This window comes from Pleurodeles waltl, chromosome 8, assembly GCF_031143425.1.
Source record: "Pleurodeles waltl isolate 20211129_DDA chromosome 8, aPleWal1.hap1.20221129, whole genome shotgun sequence".
In the NCBI taxonomy this organism is placed as follows: Eukaryota; Metazoa; Chordata; class Amphibia; order Caudata; family Salamandridae; genus Pleurodeles; species Pleurodeles waltl.
This window is the reverse complement of record NC_090447.1, coordinates 1,330,711,484-1,330,732,762: the sequence shown is the minus strand read 5'-3', so window position 1 is coordinate 1,330,732,762 and position 21,279 is coordinate 1,330,711,484. Positions and strand designations below refer to the sequence as shown.

The 21,279-nt window shown below is 44.9% G+C and overlaps 1 protein-coding gene across 4 annotated transcripts in view; it reads left to right on the top strand.

Moving 5' to 3' along the window:
• The window catches only part of ELMOD1 (ELMO domain containing 1), a 282,874-nt gene that overhangs the window by 37,234 nt on the left and 224,361 nt on the right, over positions 1-21,279 (top strand). The gene's annotated exons all lie outside the window — the stretch shown is intronic.

The window sequence follows — 21,279 nt, the reverse complement described above, 5'->3', positions numbered from 1 at the left end:
TGAACTCTGAAGTGAGTCCCAAACAAGTAGGGTCTTAGCTTCTTCAGTGTCCAGACCAGAGCAAACGCTTCACGTTCTACGGCACTCCACCTACGTTCCCTGGGTAGTTACCTCCTGCTAATGAAGGCTACGGGTTGATCTAGGCCCTCTTCATTAAGCTGTGAGAGTACTGCTCCAAAACCATGCTCTGAGGCGTCTGTTTGCACAACAAACTCTTTGGAGTAGTCAGGTGCCTTCAGCACAGGTGCTGTGCACATGGCAGCCTTCAGGGCATCAAAAGCGTTCAGGCAAGCCTCTGTCCAGATCACTTTCCTGGGTTGCTTCTTAGAAGTCAACTCAGTTAAGGGGGTAACAATGGTACCACATCCCTTAACAAACCTCCTGTAATATCCTGTGAGACCTAAAAAGGCTCTCACTTCAGTCTGGGTCTTGGGAGGCTCCCAAGCCAGAATCGTGTCAATCTTAGGCTGTAGGGGTGCCACCTGGCCACTCCCCACCTGGTGTCCTAAGTACACCACAGAACCCTGCCCTATTTGGCACTTGCTCGCCTTAATAGTGAGGCCTGCCTTCTGCAGGGCCTCTAACACTCTCCAGAGGTGTTGCAGGTGTTCCTCCCATGTGGAACTAAACACAGCAATGTCATCCAGGTAGGCGGCACTGAACTCATCCAGTCCTGCCAACACCTGGTTGACCAACCTCTGAAAGGTGGCAGGGGCATTCTTCATCCCAAATGGCATCACTTTAAATTGAAAGTGTCCATCGAGTGTAGAGAATGCTGACCTCTCCTTGGCCCCCTCAGTTAAGGCAATCTGCCAGTACCCAGATGTTAAATCAAACGTACCGAGGTACTTGGCAGCTCCCAACCGGTCAATGAGCTGATCAGCTCGGGGGATGGGGTGTGCGTCAGTCTTGCTGACCGCATTAAGTCCCCGGTAGTCCACACAGAACCTGAGTTCTGGGGTGGCACCAGGTGCAGCAGCCTTTGGGACCAATACCACTGGGCTGGCCCAAGGACTGCTGGAGTGCTCAATAACCCCTACGGTAAGCATTTTGGATACCTCATCCTTAATGCATGCCCTGACCCTGTCAGTCACCCTGTAAACCTTCTGTTTAATAGGTGTACTGTCCCCAATGTCCACATCATGTCTGCACAAGTGTGTGACTCCTGGGATCAGGGAAAACAGTGAGGAAAACTGTCCCAACATGTGGCGACAGTCACCTTGCTGCTCCTCAGTCAGGGAGGGGGAGAGGATCACTCCCTCCACTGACCCATCTTTTTCTCCTGCAGACAGGAGGTCAGGAAGAGGCTCACTTTCCTCCTCTACCCCATCATCTGTCGCAAGGAGCATGGACAGTTCAGTCCGCTCAAAGTGAGGTTTAAGGCGGTTGACATGCTGGACCCTTAAAGGGTTCCTTGGAGACCGAAAGTCCACCAGGTAGGTGACTTCACTCTTGCGCTCCACCACCTCAAATGGCCCCGTCCACTTATCCTGGAGCGCCCTAGGCTCCACTGGTGCCATCACCCACACTTTTTGACCAGGTTGAAACTCCACCAGAGTGGCATTCTGGTCATACCACCGTTTCATATCCTCCTGGCTTGCTTCCAGGTTCTCCTGAGCGAGACTCCTGAAGCGGGCAATCTGGTTTCTCAAAGTCAGCATGTAACTGAATACATCCTGGGGGGGGGCTTACTAGGAGCTTTCTCCAAAGCTTCCTTAACCAGACTCAAAGGTACCCTCACAGGGTGGCCATAAATCAGCTCAAAGGGACTAAACCCAAGTCCCTTTTGAGGAGCCTCTCTGTAGGCGAACAGAAGGCATGGCAAGAGGACGTCCCACTTCCGCCTCAAGGGCTCAGACAGGCCCATGATCATGCTTTTTAAGGTGCGGTTGAATCTGTCAACCAGACCATTACTTTGGGGGTGATAAGGGGTGGTGAACTTGTAGGTTACCCCACACTCCTTCCACAGAGACTTCATATACGTGGATATGAAGTTGGTACCCCTATCAGATACCACTTCCTTGGGGAACCCCATGCGTTTAAAAACCCCCATCAAAGCACGACCCACCACAGGGGAAGTGATTGATCTCAAAGGAATGGCTTCTGGGTACCGGGTGGCATGTTCCACCAAGACCAGGATAAACCTGTTGCCCATGGCTGTCTTGGGATCCAGAGGCCCCACAATGTCAATGCCTACCCTCGCAAAGGGAGTACTGACAACAGGCAAGGGTTGGAGGGGAGCCTTACATTTCCTCCCACTCTTGCCACTTGCCTGACAAGTCTGACAAGACCTGCAATGTGCATCTGAGTGCCTGCGCATTAGGAGCCAGTAAAAGTGGGTGACAAGTCTTTCAAAGGTCTTGTCCTACCCCAAAAGTCCAGCTAAAGGCACATCATGAGCCATCCCCAGTAGGAAGGCCCTGAAGCACTGGGGTACCACCAGCACACGGGCTGACCCAGGCTGAGGAACCTTAGGCTCGCTATACAGGAGGTCATCCTCCCAATAAATCAGGTGTGATCCTAGCTCCTTGCCAGCTACCTGGTCTGCCGCCTGCTGCCGCAAACCCTCCAAAGTAGGGCATGACTTCTGTGCTGCACAGAATGCTTCCCTGGTGGGCCCCCCTTCCTGCTGCCACTGCGATAGCTCAGGGACCTCCACCAGTTCAGCCACCTGTTCCCCTGTAGGCTCCGGAGCATCACCCTCAGGCTCTGCCTCCTCCCGGGCCGTGGGAACTTCTGGGGCCGGTTTTCCATGCCCCCTACCCTTCCTCTTCTTGGCGGTCCCCTGGGCCACTGTTTCAGGATACAGGGGCTCTTGATTACCCTGACGGGCTGCCATTGACCGGGTGGATACACATACCCACCCAGGCAGACCCAACATCTCTAAGTGAGACCTGTGTTCCACCTCCTTCCAAGGGGAATCCTCCAGGTCATTGCCTAGCAAACAATCAACAGGCATGGTTGGACTCACAGCTACCTCCAAGGAACCTGAGACCCCCACCCCAATTCAAAGGGAACCTGCGCCACTCTGCACAGGCGCTCTGAGTTGTCCACTGCAACTACTTGGTGAAGTACCCGGGGATCAATCTGCTCTTCAGACACCAGCTGACTCCTCACTGTAGTCACACTGGCTCCTGTGTCTCTCAGAGCCTCCACCCTCTTTCCATTAATGGTCACCCATTGCCTGTACTTCTTAGTGTTTTCAGGCACTAGGGTTCTCTGGACCATCTCACTGTCCCCTAGTGAGACAAGGGTCATCTCAGCTGGTTCCCACCCACCTGAAACCAACTCCTCCCCAAGCGCTACTCTGGCCAAACCCTGGGACAGCGCACCAGTGGGTGCCGGTGTACTTTTGGGGCATTTGGGGTCCCCCCTCACATGACCCACCTGGTCACATGCATAGCACTTACGTGGGGGACCACCTGCCACTGGCTTCCCTTTGGAGAACCATGGCTTCTTTTCACTGGGGGCTTGGGAATCCTTACCCTGGGAATCAGTTTGGGGCCCTTAAGAGAACTCCCCCTGTTTACCCTTACCCCCCCTTTCTTCTGAGAGGGACCCTGCCCACCCTTGGTGTGGTCTCCCCCATACCTCTTTTGGACCCTGGTGCTCTCCCAGCGGTCCGCTTCCTGCGCAAGCTTCCTGGGGTCAGTCAGCTTGCTGTCAATCAGATGCTGGCGCAGCTCTGGAAAACATAAACTGTACAAGTGCTCCCAAGCAATCAGATTGTAAAGCCCCTCATACGTAGTTACCTTACTGCCCTTCACCCAATCATCCAGTGACCTGCAATAAGAATCAACACATTCCAACCATGTTTGGGATTCCTTCTTCTTGTAGGACTTAAACTTATCCTTGTACTGCTCAGGGGTAAGACCATACCTTGTAAGCAAAGCATCCTTCATTTTAGAGTAGGTGAGATTCTGAGCATCCCCTAAGGCTGTCAGTGTATCCCTCCCCTCTGCCTCAAAGTGCTTCCACAGAGCCGCCCCCCAATGAGCTTCAGGGACCAGATTCATGTGGAGAGCAGACTCATACCCCTTGAACCACAAGTATATGTCATCCTCCCTCTTGTAATCTTTCACAAGGTCTTTAGGAATGTGCACCCTCCTCTCAGGCTGCACTGTAGGGTTGCTGCCACCATCTCTACTGGACTGGCTTCTATGATCCATCTCTTTCAAGCTAAGCTCATGAGCCATCGCTAACTTCCTCTCCTCAAGGGCTAACCTCCTCTGCTCCAATTGGTACTCCCTTTCTGCCTGTCTGTCCTGTAACTCCTCAGGTGTCAGACCCTTGAATGAGACACTGCTACCTGCCCTGCAGACCTTCTCCCTGGACATAACAGGCCCACCCACAATACCATTGTGTACTGAACACTCTTCCGCATCCTCCTCATCTCCCTCATCCTCTGTGTGCCCTTCAGTGCTCTTGGCTGTCACCCAGGCCCTCAGCGCCTTTTGCAGCTCCTCCTTCCTGGATGAGCTCTTAATGGGACAGTCAAAACTTTTACAGAACTGCTTCAACTGAGCTTTGGTATAACTCTCCAATTTCTCAAGGTCAAAGTCAGCTCCAACTGATGCATCTCCAGCATGGGACATGATGAAGATTTAAAAACAAGTGCAAAGTTCCAAAGGCAGAAAAACAAGTTCCCAAATGAAGTTCCAAAGAAAGTCAATCAAGGAATCAGCAAAAATAAATGGAAGTAGAACAAAAACAGTCCCAAAGAGAAAAATCAAAAGATCACGAAACAAGTAGTATGTGGTCACATAGTGGTCTGCACTCAAAACAGTAGTGTACACTTAATCACTGTATGTCAAGTACAAATACAAGTCCAAATCCCAACGGCCGATCAACAATGTTAGAAATTGGGTCTTTGGTTGACAGTCAGGTTACCCCCTGTTCAAGCAAGGACCCTCACTCTAGTCAGGGTAAAAGAGAATCACCCTCAGCTAACCCCTGCTTACCCCCTTGGTAGCTTGGCAGAGCAGTAGGCTTAACTTCAGAGTGCTAGGTGTAAAGTTTTTGTACCAACACACACTATAACTTAATGAAAACACTACAAAATGACACAACACCAGTTTAGAAAAATAGGAAATATTTATCTAAACAAAACAAGACCAAAACGACAAAAATACACCATACACAAGTCAAGTTATCAATTAAAAATCAAAAAGAGTCTTTAAGTAGTTTTAAAAACACACTAGCACTGCTAGAGTGAAAATGTACCTGGTGCGCGTCAAAAATAACCCCGCACGGGCGGGTGTGCGTCAAAAATAACTCAGCACAGCAGTACGTGAGTCGAAAATCCAGCCGCACGATGATCCGAAAATCCCGCCGCGCAGGTTTTGATCTGCCAGCCTCCATCAGCGATGCTGCGTGTCGTTTCTCCTGCTCCGTGCGTCGATTCTACGGTCGCGTTTCCTGCGAGCGTCGTTTCTCAGCTGCGGAGTCGGCGGCGCGTTGTTTTTCTCAGCCGCAGATTTTGATTCGCGTCAATCTTTTCCCCGCACGGCGCTCTGTGCGTGGATTTTCTTGTCTTTAGGCTGCCATCTCTGCTTTCAGGGTCCCAGGAACTTGATGGGCACCACAGGGCAGAGTAGGAGTCTCTCCAGAAACTCCAGGTGCTGGCAGAGAGAAGTCTTTGCTGTCCCTGAGACTTCAAACAACAGGAGGCAAGCTCTAGATCAAGCCCTTGGAAATTTCTTCTCAAGATGGACGGCAGACAAAGTCCAATCTTTGCCCTCTTACTCTGGCAGAAGCAGCAACTGCAGGATAGCTCCACAAAGCACAGTCACAGGCAGGGCAGCTCTTCTTCCTCAACTATTCAGCTCTTCTCCAGGCAGAGGTTCCTCTTGGTTCCAGAAGTGTTTCTAAAGTCTGTGGTTTTGGGTGCCCTTCTTATACCCAATTTCTCCTTTGAAGTAGGCCTACTTCAAAGTAAAGTCTCTTTGGAATGTGAAATACTGCCTTGCCCAGGCCAGGCCCCAGACACTCACCAGGGGGTTGGAGACTGCATTGTGTGAGGGCAGGCACAGCCCTTTCAGGTGTGAATGACCACTCCTCCCCTCCCTCCTAGCACAGATGGCTCATCAGGATATGCAGACTACACCCCAGCTCCCTTTGTGTCACTGTCTAGTGTGAGGTGCAACCAGCCCAACTGTCAAACTGACCCAGACAGGGAATCCACAAACAGGCAGAGTCACAGAAATGGTATAAGCAAGAAAATGCTCACTTTCTAAAAGTGGCATTTTCAAACACACAATCTTAAAATCAACTTTACTAAAAGATGTATTTTTAAATTGTGAGCTCAGAGACCCCAAACTCCACATGTACATCCGCTCCCAAAGGGAATCTACACTTTAATCAGATTTAAAGGTAGCCCCCGTGTTAACCTATGAGAGGGACAGGCCTTGCAACAGTGAAAAACGTATTTAGCAATATTTCACTGTCAGGACATATAAAACACATTACTATGGGCCTGATTACAACTTTGGAGGAGGTGTTAATCCGTCCCAAAAGTGACGGTAAAGTGACGGATATACCACCAGCCATATTACGAGTTCCATAGGATATAATGGACTCGTAATACAGCTGTTGGTATATCCGTCACTTTACCGTCACTTTTGGGACGGATTAACACCTCCTCCAAAGTTGTAATCAGGCCCAAAATGTCCTACCTTAACCATACACTGCACCCTGCCCTTGGGGCTACCTAGGGCCTACCTTAGGGGTGTCTTACATGTAAGAAAAGGGAAGGTTTAGGCCTGGCAAGTGGGTACACTTGCCAAGTCGAATTTACAGTTAAAACTGCACACACAGACACTGCAGTGGCAGGTCTGAGAAATGATTACAGAGCTACTTATATGGGTGGCACAACCAGTGCTGCAGGCCCACTAGTAGCATTTGATTTACAGGCCCTGGGCACCTTTAGTGCACTGTACTAGGGACTTACTAATAAATCAAATATGCCAATCATGGATAAGCCAATTACATACACATTTTGTAAAGGAGCACTTGCACTTTAGCACTGGTTAGCAGTGGTAAAGTGCCCAGAGTAACAAAAACAGTAAAATCAGAGTCCAGCACACATCAACAACCTGGGGAGCAGAGGCAAAAAGTTAAGGGAGACCACGCCAAGGATGAAAAGTCTAACACGTATAGTAATGAAAATTACTATACGTTTAAAAAAAAAAAAATCACAGAAAAAAACAAAGGTTACAGGGACGTTATAGTTAGGAAATATTTTTTAAAAACATAGAAATTCATTTAAAAAAAACAAAGGTTATAGGGATGTTATAATTAGGCTTACATTTTAAGCGTACAAAACCATAGAAATTCACCAGTTATAGCTAGAGTTACCTCAAGTAACTATAACTCGTGTCCTAAGATAACTATAACTCGCGGTCTCGCCATGCACTGCTAATTACTCCACAAAGTACGGCACCCGTGGCCACTTTGATAACATAATTATCAATGTAATATTTGCAGTATAATGTTTGATGAAAAAACTGTGCATGGCTGGGGAGCGAAGCCCGCAAAGCCTGGCATGCAGCCAGACCATATAAACACACATATATATATATATATATATATATATATATATATATATATATATATATATATATATATATATATATATATATATATATATGTGAATGCATTTATGTATGTATGCAAAATGTGTACCAATTATATTTTTTCAGATATTTTTATACTTGCCATTATAAATATAGGGGCACAATATTTTTGTCAATTATATTGTTTATCACAATATTGTGTCAGAGATCTGATAATGGCAGCAAAACCATACCACATCTTCATGCATGCATCATACCTTAGGACAACAATTGGGTTTAAGATGCTTGTATGAAAAGTACTATACTGTGGCTGAGCAAGGGAATGTTCACCCCTGTTGCCCCAATCAATGGGCACACCCATCCAAACATAACACACCTAAGAGATCTTATTTGATCAAATCACTTTATTCTCATTCACACAAAACATCTTAAATATCAACAGGGTGCCCAGTTACAAAATGCTCTGCTATGTCATAATATACAATTATAAGTAATATAACATGCTAACTTTGCAGTCAATGACGGGAGCAGGCCCCCATTCTTGAACAATGGATGAAGGCCCGTTCCAGTGTCCTAACTAATGCCCTATGGATAGGAGACATAGAAGTGGTCACCTGACATGGCTTGTCCCCTTACAACTAACCGATGGTCTCTGGATTTTCTTGATACATCTTTTTCCTCTGCACCTCACCTCTGGTAAAGATAGACTGCAAGGAAAAGGAAATCCTTCTATCAGGGGCTGTGACGTAGTGTTGCATGGTAGTCTGACCCACAGAAAGGGTGCCCTGCTGTCAGGATCCAGCTGAAGGGAAATCTTTCTCTCCTGCCCACACACTGGAGCAGGAGGGCAAAGCCACCACAGCAGCTCACCTTTAGCTCCTTTCTTAGTCTCTGACTTCCAGAACATTCATGTTCACAAATGGTAACCACTCCCTTACAAGACCAAGCCATGTAATGGCCCGCACTGTCACTCAAGTCTGTCCTGAGCCCAACCGCAGCCTATTGATTCACACTTAATTCCATCTACATAATATAGAGGGCTGTTCATGAAGGCATGTATGAGGACTTAAAGTTTTACTCCTGTAGTACGCCTTCACATACTTTAAAATTAATTTGTACAAATGGGAATATTCTGGAAATATTCATATAAAATTAGTACAAATAGAAAGTACCATGTCCTCTTTGCACCTTTACTAGTAGGGAGTTGATTATTTCACTTCCAATTCACAAACGTCCTGTATGAGCAGGGGTCTAACAGAGGCTCCCACAGTCCTTGATGTGTGGGAGGCCCCCCAGGCTTACTCATACTGGAGGAGGCCCCATCAGCCTCTAGTGATGTGTGGGGGGGCCCTTAAGCATATCTTGCAGGGGGGGCTCATGTTTTGTTATGCCACTGTGTATGAGTATGTGAAGAAGCACTCATGCTTCTTAATACCACATCACATATACATTCGTTTGTAGTATATTTTGTAGTGATACATATTACTACACAGCTTAATTTGTTTATTCACAAACTGCACTTTTGCAGTAACATACTTTTGACTAAGTTTACTGCTTGTCAGTAGTGCACTTGCGTAGTAACTTACACTTTCATAATAGCTTAAACTTTTGTAGTAATTCTCTTCCACATTACCTTCTATAAGAGGGTGTTGCAGCACCAGTGGTTGGACATCTGTAGTGCTAAACTTACAACAAGTGTGTAAATACAAAAAATGTGCAGCTTATCAGTACCGCAAAGTGGCAAACTTACTCAAAATATGTAAACGTACTCAGAGGTGTAAGTTAACTTTGCGAATCAGACCATCTAAATTTTTCCTGTACTCACTAACTGTCTAAGCCAAATCCAGAAAACTGTGTGCCTTCTACGCGCACTCCTTTTATGGACAGAGTGGGAAAAGGTCCTACTCTTGCTCTGTTACTCTCCCTTGGTGAGAGTAATTTTGAGGTCCCTGCAGTACATGATCTCTCGTTGGTGTGGTAGTGAATGTGCAAAACTCCTGAATGAGGAAAAGATTGAGCACAGTGTAGAAGGTGCGAGATTTAATTACGGGAGACCGATTTTCCAACCTTACATTTTTGTAATCATTCATCTAACGGCTTGATTAGGTTCAATCGCCTCCTGTCAGCATAGAGATGTATCTGGAAAACAGAAGCTCCCAACTCTGTTTACATTGGCAACAAAACATCAAAGATATTATCACGGTCCATCATTGCGCTTCGTTTTGTGTAGTCCAATTAAAGCTGAGGTGAATCAAGTGATAAGGCTTCCAACGTTTCTTCAATTATCTGTGGATTTACTGCCAGTCTGTTCTCATTTCTCCTAAGCAGTTGTAGTAAGGTTTGAATGATGTGTTTCCACTAAATTCTGAAATTCCAAACCTAATTTTAACTACTATATTGTGTGCTTTTTAATTTCCCAGATTTTACATTAGAATGTTGGTGTATCTCATACATTTACACATGCTTTCGTCATAAGTGGTAACCGGGGCCTATTCATCTAAATGTGTATTAGTCAATGCAAATAGAAGTTCGATTCAATATTTATTTATTTTGTTCACTCAGAAGTAAACCCTCAAAACAACTCTTGAATGACACTCGCCTTAAAAACTACAAAATAGAAATGTACTGTATCCTGTATAATAATCAATGATGACACTTGTTATTTTTGTGGCCCGACATTTTTTACTCATTTTTTCTACTTTTACCAATTCTACTTGCACATCAGAACACAAAGATAAACTCGGCATAAATACAGGGAGTGCAGAATTATTAGGCAAGTTGTATTTTTGAGGATTAATTTTATTATTGAACAACAACCATGTTCTCAATGAACCCAAAAAACTCATTAATATCAAAGCTGAATATTTTTGGAAGTAGTTTTTAGTTTGTTTTTAGTTTTAGCTATGTTAGGGGGATATCTGTGTGTGCAGGTGACTATTACTGTGCATAATTATTAGGCAACTTAACAAAAAACAAATATATACCCATTTCAATTATTTATTATTACCAGTGAAACCAATATAACATCTCAACATTCACAAATATACATTTCTGACATTCAAAAACAAAACAAAAACAAATCAGTGACCAATATAGCCACCTTTCTTTGCAAGGACACTCAAAAGCCTGCCATCCATGGAATCTGTCAGTGTTTTGATCTGTTCACCATCAACATTGCGTGCAGCAGCAACCACAGCCTCCCAGACACTGTTCAGAGAGGTGTACTGTTTTCCCTCCTTGTAAATCTCACATTTGATGATGGACCACAGGTTCTCAATGGGGTTCAGATCAGGTGAACAAGGAGGCCATGTCATTAGATTTCCTTCTTTTATACCCTTTCTTGCCAGCCACGCTGTGGAGTACTTGGACGCGTGTGATGGAGCATTGTCCTGCATGAAAATCATGTTTTTCTTGAAGGATGCAGACTTCTTCCTGTACCACTGCTTGAAGAAGGTGTCTTCCAGGAACTGGCAGTAGGACTGGGAGTTGAGCTTGACTCCATCCTCAACCCGAAAAGGCCCCACAAGCTCATCTTTGATGATACCAGCCCAAACCAGTACTGCACCTCCACCTTGCTGGCGTCTGAGTCGGACTGGAGCTCTCTGCCCTTTACCAATCCAGCCACGGGCCCATCCATCTGGCCCATCAAGACTCACTCTCATTTCATCAGTCCATAAAACCTTAGAAAAATCAGTCTTGAGATATTTATTGGCCCAGTCTTGACGTTTCAGCTTGTGTGTCTTGTTCAGTGGTGGTCGTCTTTCAGCCTTTCTTACCTTGGCCATGTCTCTGAGTATTGCACACCTTGTGCTTTTGGGCACTCCAGTGATGTTGCAGCTCTGAAATATAACCAAACTGGTGGCAAGTGGCATCGTGGCAGCTGCACGCTTGACTTTTCTCAGTTCATGGGCAGTTATTTTGCGCCTTGGTCTTTCCACACGCTTCTTGCGACCCTGTTGACTATTTTGAATGAAACGCTTGATTGTTCGATGATCACGCTTCAGAAGCTTTGCAATTTTAAGAGTGCTGCATCCCTCTGCAAGATATCTCACTATTTTTGACTTTTCTGAGCCTGTCAAGTCCTTCTTTTGACCCATTTTGCCAAAGGAAAGGAAGTTGCCTAATAATTATGCACACCTGATATAGGGTGTTGATGTCATTAGACCACACCCCTTCTCATTACAGAGATGCACATCACCTAATATGCTTAATTGGTAGTAGGCTTTCGAGCCTATACAGCTTGGAGTAAGACAACATGCATAAAGAGGATGATGTGGTCAAAATACTCATTTGCCTAATAATTCTGCACTCCCTGTATACCAAACCTTCATATACTGCATTGCCTCATTATAACATATCTGGATTGTAATCCATAGGTAGGGAACAGTTTACTCCAGCCTAGCAATGGACAAGCGACCATACAGTTCAGAGAAAAATGGCGCATCCACCCATAAGCTCTCTCAAGATCAAATGGAATTTACTTTCACACTGATCTGCACAAAACACTTTTAAACTAAACATTGGGCAAACTTTCTACTAACCTCACACAACGAAAAACTGGTAAACAACAGGCACGATCGATTGATGGCCTTCCAGTATCTGCAAGAAAGGGCCCCCAAAGAAAGGACATGCTGGGAATCAGTGACGTAACGAAACTTGAAGGGCCCCTCTGAAAAGTACATGGACCCCCCCCAACTCCGGACCCAGTACTTTTCTCATGCTGCTTATAATGTTAAGCGGTATGAGAAGAGCGCCAGGAATGGTTTGAGCGTGCTGCCTTGACGCTCCCTCGGGCACTGGGGGCTTTGCCTGCTCCACTCAGTGTCTAAAACAGCTCGGGTTGAACTTTAAACTTGAGTTTAAAGTTTGCATATCACTTTGGCTGGATGCCTTGCAGCAGCCAGACAGGCATGCACACTTTAAAATAAGTGTCCACCACTTCTCCCTACTGCTGCCGCTGAGCAGCAGTGGCCCGACACTCGGCAGTACTGAAAAATATAATGGCAACAAATCACATTTATTACCATTTTATTTTCCGCTTCTGTAGCACTTTTGCAGTGGGGCAACGTCCCTCGGCTCTAATAGAGAAGCTGGGGCTGTATTACAGAAACAAAACATCAGACTGGTGCAACCTCCCTAAAACACAATTGCAATATTGTTGCTGCTTGTGTGGTAGGAAGGGGGCAAGCAGTATTTCCATCAAGACAAACATTGCACAAACGGGTTTCATAATATTTTGGGTTTAGGTAATAGGTGGATAAAATAGATTTTCTGTATATTTGAAATTTAAAAGAAGGGACTATGTTTGAGACATAGCCGGTTTATTTATTTTTAATACAAAAGTACCAAAACAGTGCAGCATCGACATATTTTTAAAGCGTTATTCTTGAATAAGTGTTATTTTTAATACAGATTTTACTGATTTAAAATGTTTTTATGCAGTGCATTGATGTGGTTTTGCAATCTGCTTGATCCATCTCTGCCTTGGTGCATACATATTTCTGTAATATGGACTAGAACCAAATATGTTGCACCATCTAGGTAACACACGTGAGAAAAACGCAGCAACTGTATTTGGCCTGGTTTTGTACCAGTCCTGTATTTCTGAAATATTGTCCTTGGTGTCAACCAAAATACTGATGAGTGGAGAGTTGTGCTTGCTGATTATATAGTGCTAAATTAATGGGTGGAACCTGTGCATAGTGTCACAATGAATCTCAAAATCCCAGCTGACATCATCAAACAAACAATTGTTTGTTGATAATTATTAGAGATAGAGGGCTGGGTAAAGGGAACTGTATTTTTTCCATTCACTGGATGACCCCCCCCTTAAGAAATTTGCTACATATTTCGTCTATGAGTTCAGAAATTATACTGTGAGAAGATTAATGACTGTTGAATGTAGCTCTGCCTAAGAGATTGGTCCTGATTGTTGAGTGGGTGGACTAGTGTGAGTCGTAAAATCATTGAGGCATGACCAAGCCAGGCATGGAGTAAGATGCCTCACTAAGAGTCTCCTCTCCTGTTTGGCCTGAGCAGCAACAGCACCCACCATTGCCATCCCAGGGCATCTGCTGTGATACAAATTATAGCCAGCATTGGTGCAAGTTTGGAGAGCTGGAAAATGAGCCAGAAGCTCATAGCAAAGGGCAGAAAGGTGGATGAGCTTGACGGTAGCAACTATCATCTTGGATCTGTAACACTTAGCTACAAGGGCCCCCAAGGTATCTGGTCAGTGCACCCCCAGTGCATCCCTGAATCATAACAGGATGTAGGAGTAAAATCCCAAAATGTCTCCCGACTGATACGCAAGTGGCGGGCTGTGCAGGTGATGCCACCAACAAAGAGAAAGTGTGGGGAAACTCAGAAGGATGGTCCAGGCATCTTCAGGGCTGTTGCATACACAAAAAGTGGAAAGAACATGCTGCAGAGGAGTGAGCGCAGGCCTCAGAAACAAAAAGTACAGAGACACAGCTATAGCCAGCAGGGCTGGTAGAGAAGGTAGACACACCACATAGAAAAGGAGGGACAACCTACCCCTGTTCTGTGAAGGGGAAGTCAGAGCCTACCGGACTGAGACTCAGTGCCTTGTCCAGGACCCTGCAGGAAGCAAGCAGATAAAGCAGGTTGAAGATCATCCTTGAACTAATCGCCCCATGTGAGAACAGGGAAGACCTGATCTGGTGGCCCATAAACTTAAGGCAGCAAAGATGAGCCCACACAAGACTTAAAACCGCCTCCCTCTAAGGTTCTGATTAGGCTCCGCCACAGGCCTGCAAGAAGCCCCCCTCCCCCCCACTAGACCCCAACTGATAAAATGGCTGGAACCCTGGATGGTGCAAAAGAAGGCTGACCTGTGTGTCACACCTGCAACTTGGTCACCTGCTGGTGTAAAATAATCTCACCTCCATTCACAGGGCTTTAGAAACTTTAGAAAAACTAAATCTAACTAAAAAGACTAAGGGGGTCATTCTGACCCTGGCGGCCGGTGACCGCCAGGGTCACCGACCACGGGAGCACCGCCAACAGGCTGGCGGTGCTCCCTCGAGCATTCTGACCGCGGCGGTTCAGCCGCGGTCAGAAACGGAAAGTCGGCGGTCTCCCGCCGACTTTCCGCTGCTCGGGAGAATCCTCCATGGCGGCGGAGCGCGCTCCGCCGCCATGGGGATTCTGACACCCCCTACCGCCATCCTGTTCCTGCCGGGTCTCCCGCCAGGAACAGGATGGCGGTAGGGGGTGACGTGGGGCCCCTGGGGGCCCCTGCAGTGCCCATGCCAATGGCATGGGCACTGCAGGGGCCCCCGTAAGAGGGCCCGCCAAGTATTTCAGTGTCTGCAAAGCAGACACTGAAATACGCGACGGGTGCCACTGCACCCGTCGCACCCCTGCAACTCCGCCGGCTCCATTCGGAGCCGGCATCCTCGTTGCAGGGGCATTTCCGCTGGGCCGGCGGGCGCTCTTTTGGAGAGCGCCCGCCGGCCCAGCGGAAATGTAAGAATGGCCGCCGCGGTCTTTTGACCGCGGTGCAGTCATTTGTCGGCGGGACTGTGGCGGGCGGCCTCGGCCGCTCGCCACAGTCAGAATCACCCCCTAAATGTCGCTTGGCAATGATCAGAGGTAAGAGCAAGGCCCATAGGATCAACCAGATGGAGATGGCACTGTTGAAAATGAGGCAGTGCCAATACCAGAATGGTTCAGAAGCTGCCTTTCAAAAAGAGCGCGCATACACATAGCCAAAATAAACAAAAAATGGCAGGACATCGGAAGCTAGGAAGCATGGCAAACAGAAAAACTTTAGAGCCTACTTTCAAACTCTATGGTTAGGGTAAGGAATGCAAGAAGCACACGGAGGACTACCTGATATTCTTTTTTAAAACATTCCTCTCCCACTGGAAAACCTGATAGTTCCCCTTTTTAACAAATTTACATACACCTCGAACCCTACCCCCATTATGTGTGAGGCAGATATCATGTTAATCCACAAACCTGGGAAAGGCTCAAATGAATGTGCATCCTAAAGGCCCGTAGCCCTATGAACCATCGATGCAAAGGTCTTCACAGACACTCTGACCAACCAACTTGAAGCTGTCATGACCCACCTGATAGATGCTTACCAAGTGGACCTTATTAAACAGAAGCAAGGACTCGACAGCATTAGATGGTTGGTCCCACCTGATGAAAAAGGGTGGCTAAAACATCTTGCAGTATTGCTATTCCTCTACTCCAAAAAGGCATTTGACTGGGTTAGCTGGAGTTTCCTTGAAGCTGTCCTAGATAAACTGTGCTTTAGAGTGAGAAGAAGGTCTGGAAGTTCTGGTGGCCTCTGATACAGTAAAGGGGCCCATATCCACCATTCCTCCCTGCAAAAGGTCGCAGTACAGGGGTGCCCACTTCCCTCTTTCCATATACTCTTGTGGCTGAGCTGCTAGTGATTAGAGTCAGGTCCCCAGTGACTTCAGGGGCATCCCCTATAGGGGAGAAGAACATAAGACCTGTTTCTTTGCCGATGATGTTCTGTTCTTACTGACAGATCCAGGGGGCTTCTTGCTGGCATTTGTGGAGATCGAATGAAGAAAGTTTCTGGGCTGAATATCAGTAAACAAGAATCAACCTCTCCTTCACCCTTACAGTAGTGCACGATCTGCAGCATTCCTCCCCTTTAAGGTGCACTGACTGCTCAATCCGATACCTGGGTCTGAGCCTAGCTAACAGACTAGAGACATAGAGGCAGGCCAACTGGTCATCACTTTGTAAACAAATATTCCAGGACCTCAGGAGATGGCGCCCCTTTTAAATTTCATGGTTGGGAAACATCATTGTCCTAGAGCTCTTTAACTCCCTAGCCCCACTCAATAGGCATTGCCAGTGTAGAAATACTCACCATGCAGGACTGGTCGTTAATCCTTGTTTGGGGACCCAGACCTGCTTGATACCTCAGGGCAGCACACCTCCATATCATATTGGAACGGACAGTGAAAGAAAGTGAAAAAAATGTATTTTCATGGATCACATGTTGGTTGGTCATTCCCTGTGGGATTGTTCTAGAGGTATCGAACCACACTACAGAAAAATGATAGCTAACCGCCTTCCCATCGCCAAACATGTCTCTACATCACAACGCAGCATTCACTCAGCCATGAGAGATGAGAGCTTCTATAACTGGGAAAAGAGGAAATGCAGGACCTTTTTAATCAAGGTTACTTTAAGTCCTTTGGGCAATACAAAACAGCCTGCAACAGCCGTGAAACAAACTGGATGTAATCATGTCAATTATAGTACCAGGCTCTGCGTGCCCTCCTCCACTTGCAAAATCAGCCACTATACCCCTGGCCAATTTTGAGAAGATGGTCTGCAACTATGCAGGCTGCAGGGGGCTGATTTCTAAAATGAACTGCTTACCGACCCAGTTAAAATGTGGCACTAGCAGCAGAGATGGGAAACGGATCTGGGGAAACCGAGCATAGAGGAACTGTGGGTGGGCCTGGGGTGTGGTATTCCTAAGATTTACTGAAACATCACCCTCATGGAATCAGCATGCAGGATAATGTACCAATAGGATCTTATAAAACCTGATTTACTTTATTTTTGCAGTTAATTGCATTGGCCCTTTTATCTCTTAGGCGTGTTATGTACTCTGGGTTTTCCCACAACGTCTTATTGTCACCCTTAGCTCTAACATCATTTTTATGCTGCATTTATCTGTTCTCATGCTCTTTTCAGTACATATGCTGACAACAAGATCCTTAAAATGGGCAATGGCTTGGGGTGGTACCATCAGCAATGTCCCCCCTTGCGAATATTGGTATGCGCACGTTTTTGCAGCTCTATTGCACATGTACAGCCTCATTTCTGCACTTTTAGCGCACAGGCACTTCCTGCATTGTTCATTAATTACTGAACGATCTATGACGGATCCTTATTTAGAACATGTTTTGCACTAACCTGAATCACTGCTTTTTCACCAGTTAAACATCTGACGGTAACGTTGCTCAGTTACTAGATGCCGCTTGGCAATGATCAGAGGTAAGGGGAGGGCCCATAGGATGATGGAGAAAGCATTGCTCAGTCAAAGCACAGTGTTATCTCAGATATACTTTGTGCATATTAAAAAAGGCCCTCAGTGAAAATATTTATATTTTTAGCCGATTGAAAAACCTCCATATATATTGCAGGAATGGCTGCCAGCAATGACATCACCAGACCTGACAGATTTACTCGATATTTTATAGGAACGTTTAAATATTCATATAAACCTTCTCCCCGTCGCATGTATCTATCTGCGCGGGTAATATGTTAAGATGGCCGTCATCGGACTGAAACGTTATCAGCCGGGTTTGGTGCGTCCCAACAGAGCAGCCATGATGCATCAGAAGAAAATCAATGGAAGCATTTAATCAGTGTTGTGAACAGTGAAAGCTTCCTAATGTGAGCATCAGGAAACAATTAATCTCGGTTTTAAACCTCAGCCGTAACAAGCATCGTTCTCTGTGCTGCTCTTTAAATACCGCGGTACTACGTTCTTCAAATGTATATATATATATATATATATATATATATATATATATATATATATATATATATATATCCTCTAACCCTTGTGGCATAGTGCTTTGAAGGAAATATGCATGCATATTGTTATGATATTTATCATATTTATCAAATATCTTTTTGTTTATTTTTTCACATGGAATTCATGTTTCCATATGAACATAGCTCTTCCTTCATGCACACACACACACACTCACACTTAAATATAAGGATACTCTGAACACCTTTCCACCTTTACTGCGCCACTAACGCAGGGTTCATTCAGGTCAGAGGCGCATATAAGTGTCCGAAAGGCTTTTTAAATATTTGCTTATATCTACAAAGTTATTAATGAGTGAGTGGTAACCTTGTTTGTTTTGTTCGTTATTCAAAAATAAATAATATTCGCTCACACATTGGCATATTTGCACAGTTTCTATACACTTATAAGTGCAGGCGACCTGCAAGCCTTCGCCAACTCTACATTTATGGAGGAGGATGGGACTGGGCATGCTAAGTTTCTGCTTTTTCCGCTCACTGCTGTAGGCACTGGAAATGTTTTGTAAATAGGGCCAATGTGTTTTTTTTTAAGTTGCACTAGCACAGAATTTCCAGTAGCTCTTTACAAATATATTTTTTTCTTATGTGGGGGACCATGTTTGACTTGTAATAAACCCAACAAAGCTGAAAATTTACAACTATGCGTTTTCTACTGCAGGAGCAGAGACTGTATACTCTCACACATCTAGTAAATGTTCACTCTGAATGGAATAATTCACATACTGAAGCAGGCAAGCTCAGTAAATAGGTCCTGGTTGGTATTATTGTATCACGTGAATAATCAAGTTAGTTAAACATAAATACACTGCAAATTGACAGCTTTCACAAGAATCTTAGGTCATGGCTGTTTTCACATCTTGCTCTTTTTTCCAAGTTTTCTTGCTTTTCTGTTCTGCACCTTCATAACTAGGCACTACCTAAAATCATCTCAAGACAATAAAACAAACTAAGGTTCTGATTTAGAGCTTGATCGTGTTATTTTTGTCTGTTATAGTGGTTCCTCTGAAGGTACCAAAAGTCGGCCTGACATCCATTCACCAAGCTTTTTGTTAGTCTAAAACAAACTCCAAAAGTGCAAGTATTTAAAAAAACAAAAAACGAATGATTCCCAAACCTTGGGAGTTTTTTTTCTAGGTTTTCCCTGATATTGACAGACAGCATAAAAGGACACGCAACGTGATGCCTTACTCCAATGGCACTAATAATTGAAAAGGACTACCTCATACACCCTTGTGGGCTTGGGTTTTAGCTGTATAACAGTTAAGAGTGCCTGCAGGGGATCTTATTTAGGGAAAAATCGGAAAAAGAGAAGTTAACCCATTGATGTAGGGTCCTAAGAATAGTCCTTGCATGCATCTGGTATTGTTGTGACTGAGCACCCTATTCCCATTTTTAGGTTTAGCCTTGGATCCAAATGATGCATTTTACTGCCTAGTTCTCAAAAATGTGACCAAAAAACTAACTGAAGGGTGTCAGGAGGTCATCTTATAGAAAAAATTGTAAAACGATACCAAATTGTGGATATTGCAGCACCATAGTCAAGTAAAATGACAAGGAAAGGCATATGTTTTACATCCAGACCTGAAGAGGCATTCATAAAATATTCCAAAGACTTTCCGAACTATCCAATCCTCCCAGCTCCATAAGGAAGCTCACCCCGTCCAAAAAAGAATGAAAGGTGGCATAATTGAATAATTTCAAGTCCATTCGCCCTGTAAATTGGCTAAACACTTGCCATAGGTTTAATAGTTCAGATAATCTGGCCATGCACTATAATTGGTGTTCTCATTTTTCTCGATACACAAAGATGGCATGTTTCTTCACTTTTGCCTTCCACCTCCTTTCATAACTTGTGTCTTTCAAGCAGATTTACAGTCATATAATTTGAGAATTTACTTGAGGGCATTTTGGGGAAATGAAAAGTGTAACAGGTGTCCCACTCTTACTTAGTAAACCATTGGGCTATCCATTAGGTTAGACAGATCTTAGACACAGTAATTATCACACAGTTTGAGACACCAAACATATATTTATGTTTATACCAATATTAAAAGTCTCAAGTGTCAGACAGCAGTTCTGATGATTATCTGAAAAAAGCTTTATCAGTATAGATGCTGAAATACCTGCACATTAATTATGAAATACCACCGCGGCAGCAAGAACCCTTTCGAAAAATTGAAATAACCTTAATAACTTTTTCAACAAAAATATCATTTTTTTTTATTTGTGGTAAATCCACTTATTCTGTCCCTAAAACCTGAGCTTGGGTTTTTCATCATGTACTCACATCTGCTAATGTACCTCATGGACTGAATGTCAAGGATATGGCCTCGTGAGGGATACAGTACACATACTGTCATACCCCTTGAATATCCGCCCGATGGCAGCATGTGTGACAGAAGCCACCAGTGACCACTATATACCTGTGATAAAGTGGCAAAGATACTGACATGCAGAGCATAGAGACCTGATTCAATGGCCAGCATTATGCTAGGGATAGGAAACGTGATGACTAGAATTCTCATAATCGACCAATGACAGCCACGTTATATCAGCATATTATGAATTGTGCACTTTATTCACTTCTTTGAGCTCCAAAAGTATGGGAGCACACTACTACAAATAGCCCGATAGTATGCATGTTCAGAAGCAGGCACGGCTGGCAGTGTGCTAGGAGTGTGGGCACCTCTTGGAGAGAAGATTTTTGTCCTTGATGTACATGTTACGTTAGATGGAGGTATTCCGTCAAGGAAACTACATGTCCCATGAAGCCGCAGCACTCATGAGATTTTGCAGGCTGCAGCACCCATTTTGAAGTCACAGGGCATACATTCCCCATGGCACAGAGCATCCTTGCTAGATAGTTGCGATATATAGTTGCTGCAGTTCAGATACTGTTGCCAGAGTTATGAGAAACCTGCAGAGTATTGCTATCCTTTGGAATTTGAAGAACAATTGAACTGGATACATAGAAGTATCCTAGGAAACTTCTCCTGTTTAAGATTTAGACGTTTCCAAATACTATTTTAGGGGTCATCCCTTAAGGATTATTAACTCATATTTTCTGTATCTTACTTTGAATAAGGAGCAGAAAGTATCCTTATCTTTTCACGGACCT